Source organism: Pelodiscus sinensis, chromosome 8, assembly GCF_052426305.1.
Source record: "Pelodiscus sinensis isolate ZL-2025 chromosome 8, ASM5242630v1, whole genome shotgun sequence".
Taxonomy (NCBI): Eukaryota; Metazoa; Chordata; order Testudines; family Trionychidae; genus Pelodiscus; species Pelodiscus sinensis.
Genome location: NC_143059.1, coordinates 48,033,454 through 48,051,488, shown reverse-complemented (window position 1 = coordinate 48,051,488; position 18,035 = coordinate 48,033,454). Strand labels below are relative to the sequence as shown.

General features: G+C 45.3%; 1 long non-coding RNA gene across 1 annotated transcript; it reads left to right on the top strand.

Moving 5' to 3' along the window:
• The first annotated feature begins 2,380 nt into the window (after positions 1 to 2,380).
• Positions 2,381 to 13,743, top strand: LOC142830507 (uncharacterized). Its single transcript, XR_012905803.2, has 4 exons — positions 2,381 to 4,068; positions 4,782 to 4,887; positions 9,992 to 10,072; positions 12,922 to 13,743. It is a non-coding gene; the product is annotated as an uncharacterized LOC142830507 (long non-coding RNA).
• Positions 13,744 to 18,035: the final 4,292 nt, after the last annotated feature.

Sequence of the window (18,035 nt, the reverse complement as noted above, 5' to 3'; positions counted from 1 at the left end):
TGTTTAAGAAGATCAAATGGTGATGAAAAATGATGGAACTGTAATATGCTCTCCTTTCATATTGCCTCAAATCCCAGAAAGCACTTTTGTCTTGTATGGTTGGAACAACTTCTTCAGTCTAAATGGAAATATTCAAAGGACGATTATGGAATCTTAGACAGCTGCTATATTGCACACTTTAGACATGAATGTGACGGGTTGATGCCTATGACAGCCTAATGGTTAATTACTTATTAATCTTATGTGCTTATGCTGATGATACAATGGCTATGGCACAACAGGTGATGAATATGACGTCTTGTCTGTGAGCATATCATTAACAAAAATTCTATTCCAAATATCCTCTTAATAATAATTTATAATAATAATAACAATGGGCAAACAAGAAAAAATATGAGGCAAAAGTTTGAAATCTCTGCACATGCTTCTTTCTAAAGCCATGAGATTTTGAAGTCATATTTAAAATCACAATTTTATTTTGATGGAGGAGGCTGGTGAGATGCAGCTAATTTTAGAGCTTTGATCTACCTAAGAATTGAACCTGTATGAAGAAAAAGGAGAAAAACATAGGCAAAAGTCCTTTCTTTTAACTTGTTCAATTGCATACTAACAGATGATATATGGATTTGAGCATTAGCAAACTTTTTTTTAGTGTATTTGCACTTCAGAGGGGCCAAGGAATGCATTGCCTTGGAATGCAAACTGCAGTAATCGGAAATTAGTGGGGGAGTTTTCAGACTGGAGAATATGTGAATGAATGTGTCTATATGTTTAAATTGAAAATAAAATCTTGACTCATGTCTTATATGACCCAAATTCCAGTTAAGGTACTGTAAGTTAGACAACATTACATTCAGTCTTACACTTAGATTTCCTTATCCTATTTCCATACAATCAATGTGCAGTAGTTTAATGAGGAGCCAGAAGGTTGTTTAATTAGAAGTAAGTTGAAGTATTTGCCACTTTGTTTTAATGTATGCCTTCTTCTGACTCATTGACATGTAAATTACACCACCTTAGACTCCCACATGTACAAAGAAAATGGATGTAAGTAGGCGTAAGAGAATGTAACTGTGTAAGTTTGGAGGGAACTAATTTATACAACTGTATCAGCTCTGAATTCGGCCTAGCTGTACTGAGAGGTATATACATATACTGAAGGTCATCTAATTATATATCTTTAATGTGAGTCCTTCCTTACCCTCTCTGGTATGTTATGTTCCTCTTCTTTTTTGTCACATTCATTGTTTAAACTGTAAGCTCTTCAGGGCAAAATAATCCCTTTTATAACGCCCCTAACACACTTGAAGATGGCATAAAATTAATCATACTAATTAACAATGAGAGGCAGAGTGAAGTGAAGCCAGGCTTCCACTTCAGTCTACCAGGTCATTAATCTGTCACTTTTCACAGATACAAAATTATTTTTAAAATATTTCCCTTACGGAAATTAAAAACCATTTTAAATGACAGCAAGGATTTGAAATAGGAATATATACTATGAAGTAGTTAAGTAATAAAATGTATTTACATTGCAAGCATATAGGTACAGTTAAAACATTCCATGTTTGTGTGACCTACTTAGACTATGAAATTCAGGCAAGGGTACAGTAGTAGGCACTGGATGTGCAACTTTATTTTCTTTTTTAAATGATGCTTTTTGCAAAACTGCAGTGCTCAGGAAAAAAACATGTTTTTAAAGATTTCAGTTGCTGCCTCTTCAGCTGATTCATCCTGTCAGATTGAATCTCTCATGTCATGTTACAAACTGATTTCAGATGTCACAACCTAGCACATCAAATGCAGATTTGAAAAGCCTGGTCTCCTCATAAGAATGGTTCAGAGAATATTTTTATGAAGAACGCTTTTATATTTGGATCTACTTTCTGCAGAATATTTCACACCTGATATTCCTTATCAAATTTTTCTAAGACGACTAAGTGCTATGCACATTTAAAAACTAGAATAATAAACTAGACTCCTTAGTAATCTTTTTGTATACAACTAAAAGTAATCTTTCTGTATACCTCTTGCACCAGCTATGTAGTGTCCAATTGCTGTTGTATCTATGTATTTCATATTCTCCTTACTTTATCTGTGTGTGTTGGCTTAAAAAAGATGTGTATGAACTTAAGGGTTTCTTTTTGAGTAAAACATTCAGCATGCACAATACAAACCAAATCTCCAGCTGTTGTAAATCTTCCAGGTTCCTTTGCCTTCTGTAAAGCTACGTAGATTTATACAAGTTGAGAATTTGGCCCCATGTTCCTTTTTACATGTTACCAAAGTGTCTACATCCGTAGATCATATATTTCATCAGGTATGCATGAGAGAAGGTTTGCCAGGCAAAAGAAGTACCACTGGCGAAAATACTTTTATGCTCCTCTAACCACAATCCCGATTGATGTTACTATATTGGCAAACTCTAGATGTCACTTTCGTTTGCTGGACTGACCTTTTGTTGACACAACATGTAGTAAAAACTATAAATTATTGTAGAATTAATGTCATTTGAGACATGTATCATGTGACATGAAAATGTTGCAGGTCACATAAAGTAGCAACATAGACTCTAACTGTATTTGCATGGTGTATCAAAACATGGTATTGCTATTCAAAACTTGGCAAGTAAGGATTCTTCTATACATGGCTATGGTTTCTTTAGCCACAATTGTTGTTGTTCAATTGAATAAGAGAGCTCAAACATAGTTTACTCAGTAGTCAAACTTCCAATAGTTACGCCCTGGCCAGGCAGCCATAAAAGGCCCATACTAGAGACTAGGATCCCAGATAAGCCCCCTCCAATGGGAAATAGCTCAGGAATGCAATTCCTCTGTGTTTTCCTTGCACACAGAAATGAACATGAGCAAGAGGTGCATCTAATGTATGTTGGATATGAAAGGTCTCATCTCCCTGCCAGTATTTTTACCAGTACTGCTTATTTTGCTTGGCAAACTTTCTCTCGTGCATACCTAATAAAATACATGATCATCAGATGTAGACACTCACTGCGTCCCATGACCACTCACTCTTGGCCCTCAGAACTGGGATGAGCTACGGCACTTCTCAACACCATCATTAGAGAGGACTCTAGACACAAGGAATGGCTTGATCAGATGAGTTAAAAGAATTAGTCAGTCCTTGGTAAATCAGGGGAATATATTTTCAGGAAAAAGAGATGTTGATATTTCAGGATACTACTTCAGACTACTAGTTACCATATGTCCCAAATATTGTATCATTTCTGTCATTAAGAACCAGATCCTTTGGTGGTGAGAATTCTGTATAAATGTATCCCCATGACTGTTCATAGTGACAAATTAATATTACGTCATCATGACAGAAGATAAGTTCAGTGCCTGCATTGGCAGGATAAAAATAAATCCTGTTTACAAGATATTAATCTCTTTGAATCTGTCCAAATGCAAATATGAAGCCTGTTGAAATTAACATTTGTACAATCTATTTTCTGCACAGTTAATTAAAGGTAAAAAAGACATGATGATTTAGCTTCAGTGTGCAGGGACCTTTTAGAATTATGCCTTCATTAAGTTGGTTGATTTTTAAAAAAATGCTTTCATATTTCTTTGTCCATTTCACAGCATATGAAATTTAACAGGACTATATAAACACTGTCATTACCTACGCAATGCTGTATTTCAGCCAGTGTTTCTTCAGACTTGCTTTTAGGAATTAAAATCATCATATTGCGTTATACAATACCTTTTATGTATTATTGATGGCATCTTATAACACTAAATTGCATCACTCACATAGTAATGCAATTCAAAAGCTTTAGTCTATTAACATTTTATTGCCGGAGGGGACAGATAGCTAGTTATTTGATCTATACAATGGATCCCAAAAGGTGCAAGAGCCTGCTGAAGGTGCTGAAAATGTAGCGTTCAATAAACATATTAAATTGTTACAATTTGTTCATGATAGTTGCTCACTTGCACTATAAAATTATTTTCTTTTTCATTTTGCAGAGGACACTGAGTGCCTCCTGTGGATTTCACAGAGTGCTGCATGGATATCACAGCACAATGAGAGAACTGAAAAATTAATGTAAACCTTCTAGTATTCCTAGATCAGCAATATGTAATGTTTTCTTCAGAAAATGTACAGCTCTTAGGTACTTGGAACTATAGTTTAAAAAAATCCTCAAAGGAATACAGTAGGGAAGCATAATATTCTTGATGGAGTGAAGAGCCTTTTATATTAGAATATAGACAATTGTCATATTTTACAAAGACTTATACATTTTAACCAAAATCCCCTGCTTGTTTTACATACCCATCAATCGTAAAAATTGCTTATTCTGTTCTTCCTTAAATTTTAGTTGGGAAACTGAGGCGGGATAGTGTCTTCTGCTTAAAGAGCCCATTCTCTGAGGGTATGTCTACACTACCCCACTAGTTCGAACTAGCAGGGGTAATGTAGTCATCCGCAGTTGCAAATGAAGCCCGGGATTTGAATTTCCCGGGCTTCATTTGCATGAAGCCGGCCAGCGCCATTTTTAAATGCTGGCTAGTTCGAACCCCGTGCCGCGCGGCTACACGTGGCACGGAGTAGCTAGTTCGGATTAGGCTTCCTAATCCGAACTAGCTGTACTCCTCGTGGAACGAGGAGTACAGCTAGTTCGGATTAGAAACCTAATCCCGGGAAATTCAAATCCCGGGCTTCATTTGCAACTGCAGATGACTACATTACCCCCGCTAGTTCGAACTAGCGGGGTAGTGTAGACATTCCCTGAATTACTTACTCTTCCCTCCCTTTAGGACTGAAAGTACTTCTTCACCCAATTCCCCTGACTGGACTGCTGAACTGAAAATACAGTTGTTGGAGCCCCTGCAGAGAGTCAACGTAAATTGGAATGTGGGCATGGTAGGCTCTTGTCTGAGTGAACCTCTTCTGTCTGATGAAAACTGTGTTTTAAATGAGTTTGTGAGTCTCACATGTCAAATAATCTGCCCCAAGAAAGAAAAAGAGACTGGTTAATATAAAAGCAAGGCTTATAGCTGACTTTTATCACTACTTGCAAACACAGTGATACACCAGCTAGGAAAAAAAAAACAATAGGGAATTTATTATTTCTTCTTTGACACAAAAACACTGAAGTCTGTTGCACAATACTAATTTTAGTAAGCAGAAAGCATGCTGAAAGTACAGTGAATTGTTACACAAAGTAATAAAAGCCTCAGGATTTTTGGGTAGGACAATGCATACGTATAATATAAGTAATTTGAGAAGATGCCTTCTGTATTGCAGGTCAGACTTGAAAGTGTTTTTCCTTATTTTCATTTTTTTGGTCACAAACTTATTGTAATTTCGTTTCTTCAAGTAAGTGTACAGTACTTTGTGAATTATTGAAAAGTAGAATTGTACAGTCATATAGTTTTAAAATGTAATTATATTATAAAATATATAACAAATTCACAACAGTCTAATATTGTCTAATGTGATTTTTTGGCTGGTGCAAGCTCAGTAATTTATCATAATTAAAATCAGGCAGATTTTGTGAAAAGTTGCTGCAGAATAGGAGGAGTATTTTATTGGTCCATATCACAAACTTTGCCACCTGTCAATTTGCATATTTAAAAATAACCCACTTTTTTATTCATTAGAATCTAAATAGTAACAAGAAAAAAACATTTCAGTGGAAGTATGGGATGTGTAAGGAACGCAACATCTTTCAAACAGTGTTAAAAATGAAACTGTTTGCTAAATTTTAATCTTCACAATGTTTTTTATTATAGATCCTTGCCCAACAAAATATAATTGGAATCAATAATGAAAATGCTGGTACAACCACAAATAGAACTGTTCAACTGAATTTAGCCTAAAGTGGTGCATTATTTTCTCTTTATAAAAATAAACTTTTAGAGAGCTTAAGACTTCTAGAAATTGGAATTAAAACAATTTCTTTCTATACTGGTTATTATTTAAATAAGTAAACCTTTCTCATACATGATTGAAATCCAAACATTAACTTTTTTTTTAATCGATTGGAAGAAAACATAATAATCACTGATAACTTTTGTGGATGACACAAAAAAGGCATGTCTACACATCAGGGCAAAAGTCAAATTAAGATACACAACTTCAGCTAGGTCAGTTGCGTAGCTGAAGTTAAAACAGCTTAATCCAGCTTTTGACACTGTCTACACAGCAGGAAGTAGAAAGAAGAACACTTTTCCTTAGACTTCCCTTACTCTCGTGAAATGAGGGTTATAGAAGTCAGAGTCAGAAGTCCTCCACCTGAACGTTATTTCTCAATAATAGATTGCTGTGTGGATGCACATTTTGTTGTTCTGAAAAAACGCTGCTGTGAAGACATAGCCAAACTGGAGGAGTGGTAAATAATAAAGGCGACTGGTCACTACTAGAGTAATCTGAATCTGTTGGTAAATTGGGTACAGGCAAACAATATGTGTTTTACTCTGACTAAAGGTAAATTCATATATTTAGGATCAAGGAATATAGGTTATATTAGAGGCTCAGGGATTATATTCTGGGAAGTGGTGACTGTGAAGAAAATTTAGTGGGTAATGGTGAATAATCAGCCAACTGTGAATGCCAAGTGTGACATTGTGGCTAAAAGGCCTAATGTGATCCTTAAATACATAAATAAGGGAATCTGAAATATGAGTAGAGAGGTTATTTTACTTCTGGAATATATTTTCCAGTTCTGGTGATCAAAATGCAAGAAAATTGTTGATAAATTGGAGAGGACTCAGAAGAGCCACAAAAATGATTAGAATATTAGAATACATGCCTTATAATACTAGACTCAAGTACAGTCTATTTAGCTTACCCATGGGCAGCAGGTATCATAGGTACAGGAAGGCTCTGCCTTCCCAAACTGCTTGATGTGGTCCCGCCCATCCTCCAACTCCAGACCCTTTCCTGCCTGCTGTTCCTGTGCCAGAGGATCCTGCTGCTCTGGCTATGCTGCCTGCCCAATGCTGGGGCTGGTGACTCAGCTGTGAGAGTGGGCTTCTGTCAAGGCTCCTTCCCCACTCTGGCACAATAAATGCAGAATTGGGGGCCCACAAAAGTCTCCCCAAACCTTATCTTTTCAGGCTTTGGTAAAAAATTTTCCCCAAAATCTTAACCTAGATTTTGTGGATAAAACTCCGCTGCCACCACCCAAGTAATGATAAAGAAACCAGGGAGAGACTACTTGGGAAATCACACCCCTAAAGTACAAACCAGGACACAAAAATTAACCAATACCAGGTTAATAAAAAGAAAAGAGAACTTTTATCATCACCACAATATTCCTGTTGAAAGCATAATGACTAGATGGAAAAGTCACAAAGTAGTATATTCTTGGAGGGGAAACCCACCATGGGCCAGGAGCTTAGTTACAAAGGAGAGCAAAACCCATTTTTAAATGCACAGACATCAGATCCCATTTCCCAAACCATCAAACAATAAAACTGAACAAATGTATCTAAACTTTACCCTACTTACAGAAGAGTGAAGAGTCTGTTCTTGGAGGGAGACATTCTGTCTGACTTCCTCAGTAGCTGGAGAGAAAACTGCCCCAGAGACAAAAAAGAGAAAACCCCAAAATTCCTTTGTCCCAGTTTGAAATTCCTACCTACATTCCTATTGGCCAACTCTATCTGACTTAGGTAAGGTTAAACCCTTCGGGTATGTCTACACTGAAAAGTTAGTTCGAACTAACAGACGTTAGTTCAAACTAACTTTCCTAGGCGCTACACTAGCGCTCCGCTAGTTCGAATTTGAATCGAACTAGCGGAGCGCTTAGTTCGAACTAGGTAAACCTCATTTTACGAGGATTAAGCCTAGTTCGAACTAGCTAGTTCGAATTAAGGGGTGTGTAGCCCCTTAATTCGAACTAGTGGGAGGCTAGCCCTCCCCAAGTTTCCCTGGTGGCCACTCTGGCCAACACCAGGGAAACTCTATGCCCCCCTCCCGGCCCCGGACCCCTTAAAGGGGCATGGGCTGGCTACGGTGCCCATGCCAGGTGCAAGCCTGCCAGCACCCAGCCAGCAGACCCTGCACCTGGCACGGCACAGAGCCACCCACCCGATGTCCCCCAGCCCACCCCCTCTTCCCGGGACCAGGCTGGCGGCTCCCGGGAGCTTGCCCTGGACCGCAAGAGGCGGGCACATTCCTGGGCTAGTGCGGACATCGTGGACCTCGTCCACGATCTCCGCACTATGCACAGGAAAGTGGCCGTCTAGGGTAGGAGAGCTGCCAGCCTGGCCACCCAAGAGCAGGTGTGCATGAAAATCAAGGGGGTCCACTGAGACCCCCCACCCTGATCCCTGAGCTTACAATGGCCATCCTGGGTCAGACCAAAGGTCCATCTAGCCCAGTAGCCTGTCTGCTGACAGCGGCCAACCCTAGGGACCCTGGAGGGGATGGACCGAAGACAGTGACCAAGCCATTTGTCTCATGCCATCCCTCTCCAGCCTTCCACAAACTTTGGGCAGGGACACCACTCCTACCCCCTGGCTAAGACCACTCCATGGACCCAACCTCCATGACTTGATCTCACTTCCCTTTAAACTCTGTTCTAGTTGTAGCCTTCACAGCCTCCTGCAGCAAGGAGTTCCGCAGGTTAACTATTTGCTTTGTCAAGAACAACAACTTTCTCTTACTAGTTTCAAGCCTGCTACCCATTCCTTTCCTTTGGTATCCTCTAGTCCTTCTTTATGGGAACTCAGGAAGAACTTTTCTGAATGCACTGTCTCCACCCAACCCCTGCTTTTAGAGATCTCTATCCTGTCCCCCCTCCGTCTCCTCTTTTCTAAGCTGAACAGTCCCAGTCTCTGTAGCCTTTCTTCATCTGGGACCTGTTCCCAACCCCTGATCATGTTAGTTGCCCTCCACTCTCCCAGCCTTTCTCTTCCCCTCTCCCACCTCCTTTTCCCAGTCTCCCCCAGTTTTGTTCAATAAAGACAGAGTCAATGTTGGAAGAAACGTTATCTTTATTTTGTACATCAATAAGAAGGGGGGCTAGGGAAGGGTAAGTGGAAGGAGGTGAGGGAGGAATGGGGTACGAGCCCCCGATGGGGAGGACTGGGCTGGCTCTGCGGGCTTCTGGGGGTGGAAGCTGTCCTGCAGCCCCCCAATTGCCCACTCTCCCCAGATGGCAGCCTGCGGCAAGTGCAGCCGGGCTGATGGCCGAGTGGTGTGATGTGCCCAGTGTGGGTACTCCGGGCACTCCAAGCCAGAACTTCTTTGCAAGCGGGGCACCCCTTAGAACTGTGTGTCCGGGGTGGGGGTCGGGACCCTTTAAGCGCAGCCCTTGGCTAGCCTGAGACAGCATCTCCATGCTCTAAGTCCTCCTCTTATGCCCTGCCGGCACTGCTTCCGGCCATCTTTAAGCCCTGTTCAGAGTCCACTCAATGTGGACTTGCTAGTTCGAATTAGCAAAACGCTAATTAGAACTAGTTTTTAGTTCTAGACGCGTTAGTTCGAATTAGCTTAGTTCGAATTAACTAATTCGAACTAAGTTAGTTCGAACTAGCGCTGTAGTGTAGACGTACCCTTCGTTCCCAGGCTCCTGGCTAATCCTCATGATCATTACAACTTCATTGGTAGAGGATTGGCTGGGAGTCAGGCTGGCCAATGTGGCCTGAGGAGGCTGGGCTATACCATCTGAGGCTCTGGGGTTGGGAGAAGCTGAAGCCGTGCTGTCCAGCTCTCCAGCAACTCTAAGATTAGGGAAGTCTGGAACTATGCTGTCTGGCTCTCCAATGCTCCAGGGCCACTATCCTTGGGCAGGAGCCAGCACCCACAGTGGGTGATTTTGGGGTGCTGGATGGACTACTTGGGCTCCCATGGAAAGTGAAAGGGCTGGAACAGGGGGGTGGTGGCTAGCCTTCCCAGGCTAAGGGTTCACCCACTGCCCCCAAGCTCAGTATAAAGAAGGATAGTGGTCACTTGCTTATAGTGTATACATTCCCACATGGGGAAATGTTTAATAATGGTCTCTTCCATGTAACAGATAAAAGTATAGCATGATCCGAATGACTGGAAGCTGAAGCTACACATATTCAGACTGGAAACAAGGTGTAGATTTTTAACAGTGAGTATAATTAACCATTGGAACAACTTACAAACAATTGTGGTGGATGCTACTTCCCTGATCATTTTAAGATCAAGACTGGAATTTTTCTAAAAGCTCTGCTCTGGAAATGGTTTGGGGGGAAATTCTGTGCCTGTGCCGTGCACCAGATCAGACTAGATGATCACATCTTGACTTAGAATCTAAGATGATATGAACTTAGAATCTTAAGAACATTCAGTATTGAGTTTCATGACCATCTGAAGGTGAAATGGACTAGAAAGTGACTGTAAGTGAATGGGAGACACTGACTACTTAGAAATGAATAAAAGAGACTATCCGAGCTGAAAAAAATGTTTGTAGAGTGAAATTATCTTCATTGCATTAAGCCTGAGTAATTGGAATTTTTGCAAGTAAATTGTGATGTTGTTCAGGGGGAAGGGGTGAAATGCAGAGGCAGCATGACATTAATAGCCTTCCTTCTCTGTGGGATAGGTTCAGAGAATTGGAGTACAAGCTGCAGACCCTCTAAACCAGTTCAGAGACAGAGGTCTCTTTGCATGATTACTCTGCTTGCAGCTCTTCCTGTTCATTCCCACAGCAGAAATGAGTTGATATGAGGAGCCTTATGTGGACACTTTACTCCAGGGTAAATTTTAGCCAGAATAAAGAAATATAAATAGTGCAAAATAAGTGAGTTTGATGAAACAGTTTGGGTTTAAGTATCATAAAGTGATATTTGTAAGTAAGGTTAATATTTTGGGGTGGAGGAGAATGGGGGTGCAGGTCTCTTCTAGATCTATCAGTGTGAATGTCATTGCTACTGTTTAATGCCACCACCTTCCTTTTATACAAGGAGAATGCAGCAATGAATTTAGAACAATCCCCTCCCCAAAATCCCCATATAATAAAATATACTATCCACAATTTCTAATCATCCACCATAGATCTAGCCTGGAAATTCTGAAGGATACCAAGTCATTTTCAGCCCATCTTTGCACATCAGTGCAGGATTGGAGATGGGCTGCGTCATGGTAATGTGGGTTGAAATGGAGTTGGAGTATTAAAAGCGATTTTCTAAAACACTCTGAAGTTTGAAACTCAGAGTTCTTTTATAGAGAGTGATGTCTGGATTGTGATCTCTGAGGAGGACTATTTGCAGCATGACTTGCTGCAGCATAGAAGTGTTGTCACTGTAGATGTCAGTATATGAAACAAGCCACTTCTTCAGTAAATCACGTTCAATTTATCTGATTTAATTGCTTGCATTTGCCAGGGTAAAAATAAATACACCATGTCTATTCAATTCAAAGCAAATAAATCAGGGAGGAGGTCAATAACTAACCTCATTGAAATGGTCTATAGGCAAAAACTTGTTAAAGTGAATGTAGCAATTAGACAGTCTAGTTAAAAGAATTAATTAAAAAGTTCCACATTCAACATTAAATTGCTCACAATATGTGTCAGTGAAACACATACGCCAGCACCCTCAGCTTCACTAACATTCCAAAAAGCATGCAGCATATGATTGAAAAGTGAGCTAAATACAAGGTCTCAACAGAAAATGATGGTTTTAGTTGATAACTGAGATACATTACTCATGGTAGCAACAATAGACACTGTACAGTAAACATAAATCACAAGGTGTGCTGACATATTTGCCTGTACTTCTAAGATTACAAAGAAATTGAAATGAGTTGGGCCAATACTAAAAATAAAGGGGGAAAATTGCACTTCATGGATGGGGACTTATCTGTTCAAACCGATAGCCTTAATGCTAAATTCCTGTGACTACATCTAGACTGCAAGCTTCTTCCGGAAGAAGCTTTTCCGGAAGAGATCTTCTGGAAAACCTTTTTTCGAAAGAGAGCATCTACACAGCCAAAGTGCAATGGTGGATGCTATTTTACATATAAGGCCACCTGGAACCAGTTCAGACAGGGCATTAGGTCACTAGTTGCTTGAGAGTGCTGTTGCCTAAGCCTAGCTGAGACACGCACTTAAAGGGATCCCCCTGGACAGCCGTTTCTCTGCTTCTGCTGCGTGCTTGCCTACCTCTCCGAGGGACAGCAAAGCTTTACCAGTGCATGCTCTGGTTGCCCAGCTTTTGTACACCACAGCACACTCCTTGCCATGGAGCCAGAGATGCCTCTGGGCATATGATGGCCCCACACTGCCATGCTGCAGTTTCTGTAGACGTTTGTGGAGGCTTCCTTCATGGCCCTGCATGAGCTCGACACTATCTTCTCCCTGTATGTGGGAGCAAGACACTTGCAACCTCACACCACAGTGGAGAGACACGTTTCAAGGCTGGACACCAGTTCTGACTGGTGGGATTGGCTGGTTATGGAGCAGTGGGATGACCAGCAATGGCTCCAAAACTTCCACATGTGGAAGGCCACCTTTATGGAGCTGTGTGCCTGGCTAGCCCCTGCCCTCCAATGAGGGCACCCACCTGTGGCACACCATCTCCCTGGAGAAGTGGGTCACCATCGCCATCTGGAAGCTCACCACCTCAGACCATTACTGGACGGTGGGCAACTAGTTCAGCATGGGGAAGTCCACCATTGGGGCCCTCCTCATAGAGGTAAGGCACTCTTGGGCTGCAGTTCCTGCAGCAGGTGGAAGGGGGAAAGTCCTGGAAAGGGAGACCCTAGGGAAAGAGGAGGGTGCAGGGGGGGTGAGCTGGAGTGGAGGAGGAAGCCCTGTCCCCGGGGGTTGTGCCGTCCCACCCTCACACAGCCCTGCTGCTAGGGGGGCAGCCTCATGGGATGTTTGAAGGGATGAAAGGGGAGGGGTGGGCACCTCCCAAAGGCTCAGGCACTCCCTCTCATTCTCTGTTTTGTCTGTTTGTTTGTCTTCTTCTGCAGGTTGTGAGGGCCATCAATTCCAACTCTTCACTTGGGAAACCTGGACCCAATCGTCTTAGGATTTGCTGCCCTGGGGATCCCCGACTGCAGGGGGGAAATTGATGGAACCCATATCCCAGTCTGCACACCACATCATTGAGCTGCCCAGTATATTAACAGGAAGGGTGATTTCTCAATGGTTCTGCGGGCCCTGGTCAATCACCATGGACAGTTTACAGACATTTTCGTTGGGTGGTTGGGAAGGGCACATGACGCCCATGTATTGAGAAACTCCAGCCTCTATCAGAAGCTGGAGGCTGGCACATTCTTCCCCCAATGTGACTTTGGGGTTGGGACGTGCAAATGCCACTGTGCGTCATGGGGGACGCTGTCGACCCCCTGATGCCGTGGCTGATGAAGCTGTACACAGACCACCTGGACCCCAGCAGGGACCAATTCAATGCTCTCCTCAGCCTGGACCTCATGCAGGTCGAATGCTCCTTCAGATGCCTAAAGGCTCAGTTCAGGTGCCTCCTGACCGGCCTCGACGTGGGGAAGCACAACATCCCTGAGGTGGTGTCAGCATGTTGTGCTCTCCACAACACTGTGGAGAGGAAGGGGGACGCCTTCCTACCGGAGTGGGGGGAGAGGCCAGCCACAAAGAGAGGGCCTTCAAACAGCCATGGACTGCTACCATCCACCAGGCCCATCAGTTGGGTGTGCGCATCCAGGAGGCCCTGAGGGAGAGTTACTCACCGGGACCCCAGTAACTCTCCCCAGGGCCTCCCCACTGGAGGCCTGTGCCTTGCTCTACTATCCCTTTCCCACCACAACCACTTTTCACCCCTTTCCTGAACTTTCAATAAACACACCTGTTTTGATTTGAACAAAACAAACTTTGTATTTTTTTTTTTAGAATAAAATAAGCTGTGCAGGAAGGGGGCTGAGAACCTAGATGGGAGAGGGAGAAGGCGGGTTCAGGGCTGGGAGTGACACATGGGGTGGCTGGAAGTTACATGTTGGCTCCGGGGTCCTCGGCGAACTTAGGGTTGGGTGGGGCCTGGGACAACAGGTGGGTGTGCAGGAGGGGGGGCTGGGATCAGGGATGGCAGAGGTATAGCAGGGATAGAGGGCAGAGACATTGCTTTGGGGATGGGGGGAATGGGCATAGCAGAGGGACGGAGGGGGAATGGGCATAGCAGAGGGGGCAGGAGGGTGGGGGGCAGGAGTAGGGACAGCAGCCGAGTGTGCTATCATTTCCTGTATGATGGGACACGTGTTGTTACCCTGCCACACAAGCTGGTCACACATGCGACTCCACCACTCAGCATCCTCCTGAACCTTCTGCACTAGGGTCTACTGCATGTCACACAGGATGCCCACATGCTGCCACAGGAGGTCCTCATGAACCCTCGTGAGCTTGTAGCTGCCTCGGGTGGCGTGGATCACCCCTCAGTGATGGCTGGTCTGGCTGTGGAGAATAAAGAGGCAGTCAGTCACCCAGGCACAAACTGTCCCTGAGGCCTTGTCCTCTGTGAGCAGCAACCAACAGTCCTTGGGCCAGAGGATGGAGATGTCCTAGGAGCAAGGCCATGTGTGGCCCCGAGGTGCTTAGGGGACCATGCTTCCCGCTTCCCCCTGTCCCACGAACAAGCAAGCAAGGGAAGTATCCAGCCACAGTGGAATCCCATGGGTAGGAGAGGGGCCTGCACACACACTTGCGCCTGACAGCGCTGTCCACGGGAGTGGGTGGTGCCTTGCGTGTGCAGGCATGCCTGTGTGCTTGTGCAGCCCTTCTCGGTCTCTATAGGGTCATGCAAGCACCCTTGTGCCCAGCCTGCTTCCAGGGGTCAGATGTGTGGCCTTCCTGAAGCTGTCAGCAGGATCCTGGGGGTGTTCCGTGGCCAGACTGGTTTTGCACATGCTTCCACATGCATGGACTGCAGCACGATGTCCAGGCAGAGAAGGCCAAGCAACGATCACACCTGTCTCGCCCGCCTCCCCCGCACTGTGTGTGTGTGTGTGTGTGTGTGTGTGTGTGTGTGTGTGTGTGTGTGTGTAAAACTGAGAGCACTCACCTGATGATCCCTCCCTGCCATCAGAGGATGCCTGGGGTACCGGCTTGAGGGTGAGGGTGACAGTACTGGCTGTGTCCTCTTCCTCCTGCACCTGATGTTCCTTCTCCTCCTTCTCAGCAAGGAGCTCCAGGCGGGCGACAACGAGCGTCTCAAGCTCCGAGTCCACCACCATGGGTGGGGAAAAGGTTTCCCCAGAATCTGGTGGAGCTCCTGAAATTAGGGGCAGGAGTAGGGTTCTGTCCCAGTGTGGGAGCTGCACTCCCTGGCTCTGGTGGAGCTCCTTCCCCTTACTTGGGACTTGTTCCAATGTCCGGGAGGGAAAGGGTATCTCCTCTCCACCAGGGCTTCGGCCATCCGGCCATAGATGTCGGCATTTCTGTGCTGGGAGCAGAGATCCCGCATGGTCTCCTCCTCCCCACTTTGCCGGAGGAGGGACAGGATCTTCGCTCTGGACCAGGAGGGTGCACACTGTTTGCTCCCCCTGGCTGGGTCCTGAGAGCTGTGGTGTTGCTCCCTGTGAGGGCCAGGGGGGTTTCGGAGGGCTTGTGGCTGGGCCACGGGTCCAAATGTGGGTGCCAGTCAGAGCCGTGTGGTCAAGTGCAGCTTCCAGGGCTGGCTTCCTACCACAAGGCTTGTTCTGGATGCCTGCAGTTTTAAGATCTGGCAGGAGACAGGAACTATAGAGTTCTGATTAGTTTGAATGGAGTGGCCACCAGGGCACCTGTGTTATTTCCTGAAGACCTCTTTTTTAGAAAAAAAGAAAAAAAAGCTTCGTCCACACAAGCCTTTTTCTGAAAAAGCTCTTTCAGAAAAAAGGCTTCTTCCTAGTAGAAAGAGGTTTACCACTGTCAGAAAAACCCCTCTGTTCTTTCGACTTTCTGTCAAAAGAATGCTATAGCAGTGTGGACGTAAGTGTGTTTTTTCTGGACAACCCCTGCAGTGTAGGCATACTTTATATGATAATCAGAAAATGCATCTCTAAACACTACCTTCTTGATGAAGGGCATTGTTGATGGGCACATAGTTGATTTTAATCACAATTTTTGGAAACCTGGCAATGAGTACTATTGACTACGGGAAAGCTTTGCTATGAAATGAATGGTAGAGTTCTTTGATAGGAGGACATGTGGCGTTTAATGTGTTTTTGTCCTCCATCCCAAAGAATCTAGAATTTAGATCCTCAGATGGCACTGAGTTTGGGTAGACCTCACAGATGGAGAAAGGAATATAGATACCTGGCTACCACTTTGCACTTTCCATACTCAGCAATTCTGGGAAGCTGGTTTGAGTTGTTATAGGTTGGTTCAAGATCTCTGGAGCATAGTGTGCCCTGGCTATGCCCCCTTCAACACCTACCATGATCCCAGAATTCTCACTTTACTTAATTTAGTTTGGAAACTGGGGGTATGTCCACACTACAGTGCTATTTCAAATTAACTTGTTTTGAACAAGTTAATTTGAATTAAGCTAATTCGAAATAACGCGTCTAGACACAAAAACTAAATTGAAATAGCATTTTTCTAATTCGAAATAGCGTGTCCACATTGAGTGGACCCTGAATCGAAGGTAAGGCTGGTCAGAACCAGTGCCAGCAGGCCATCATGGTCGGACTTAGTGTGTGGGGCTACTGCCTCAGGCTATCCAAGGTCTGTGCTTAAAAGGACCCGACCCCCTATCCCGGACAGACAGTTCTCAGGTTTCTTTGCTTGCTGGTCTACCTCGCTGAGGGACAGCAAAGCATTTATGTCTCGAAGTGCTCTGCTTGCCCTCACTCGGGACACCACAGCACTCTGCAACATGGAACCAGACCTGTTCCTGGGCACACCGGTGCGTCTCGTGGGGTTGTTGCCATCAGCTTGGCTGCACTTGCTACAGGCTGCCATCCGGAAGGTCCATCGGGGATCCAGGAGGCCCTGAGGGACAGCATCCACTCTGAGGAGCCCTCAGAGCCACCCCGGTCCTCCTCATCGGGGGCTCCTGCCCCATTCCTCCCTCACGTCCTTCCACTTACCCCTCCCTAACCCCCCTTCTTGATGTCAAATAAAATATACTTTTTTTCAAAAATATTAACTGGGTTTATTGAACAAAACTGGGGAGGGGGAATGAAACTCTGAGGAGACTGGGGAAAGGAGGAGGGAGAGGGAAGGAGAGAAGGTGGGAGAGGGGAGGGGAGAAAACTGGGAGGAGGGAGCTAGAAGGGGGAAGCAAGGGGAAGAAGGGGGAGGGGAAGCTCAGCGCGCAGGGGTGGGGGTCTCGTAGAGCCACATGTCTCCCAGCATGGCGGGTGCGGGGGCCTTGGAGTCCCCAGCGGAATGGGGAGGAGGGTGTAGAGATTGAGGAGGTTGAGGAGGGAGAGGTGGGGGGGCAGGAGTGGGAAGAGGAACAGTAGCTGGCGGGGCAGCAGGCACTGGGGCGACACGGGACAGCAAGCTCTGCAGCAGGGCCTGCAGGTGTGAGCACATGGCAAGGTCCTGAGCAAGCTGCTCCCGGTGGAGCTGCAGGTCCTCCTAGATGGTGCAGTGCAGGGCTCACAGGGCCCCCAGGTGCTGGTCCCAGTACCACTGCCTCATGCTGGTGGTCTGGAGGAGCCCTCGGGTGTGGGAGCATGTCCCAGGCAGGGTGGTGTGCCCTGCACATGCAGCTGGTGCATCTGTGGAGAAAGAAGAGGAGTGGTCATTTCTCCTTGGGGACACAGTGGATGATGCCCAGTGCCCCCTGCGAGGTGCGGATGACCGTGCCCTGCACCATCAGAGCTGACGTGCTTGCACAGAGGCCATGGTCGGGATGTCTGGCTCTCCCCGGGAGTGGGAGCTGCCCCAAGACTGCACCCAAGCCCCTATCCGTGTATAGTGTGGCTGAGGTGGAGGGGAGATGTCCCCTGCCTCTGTGTAGAGGGGGCATGTGAAGGGTGGGCATCCTGCTGGGTCCCGCCCCGGGGTCGGGAGCATGTCAGGTCTCTTCACACTCGCGTGTGCCTATTGGGCCACGACCCCTTGGTGTCATGCAGCTGGAGCCACCTGCCCAAGGTGGTATGGCATGTGCTCGCACATGAACAGG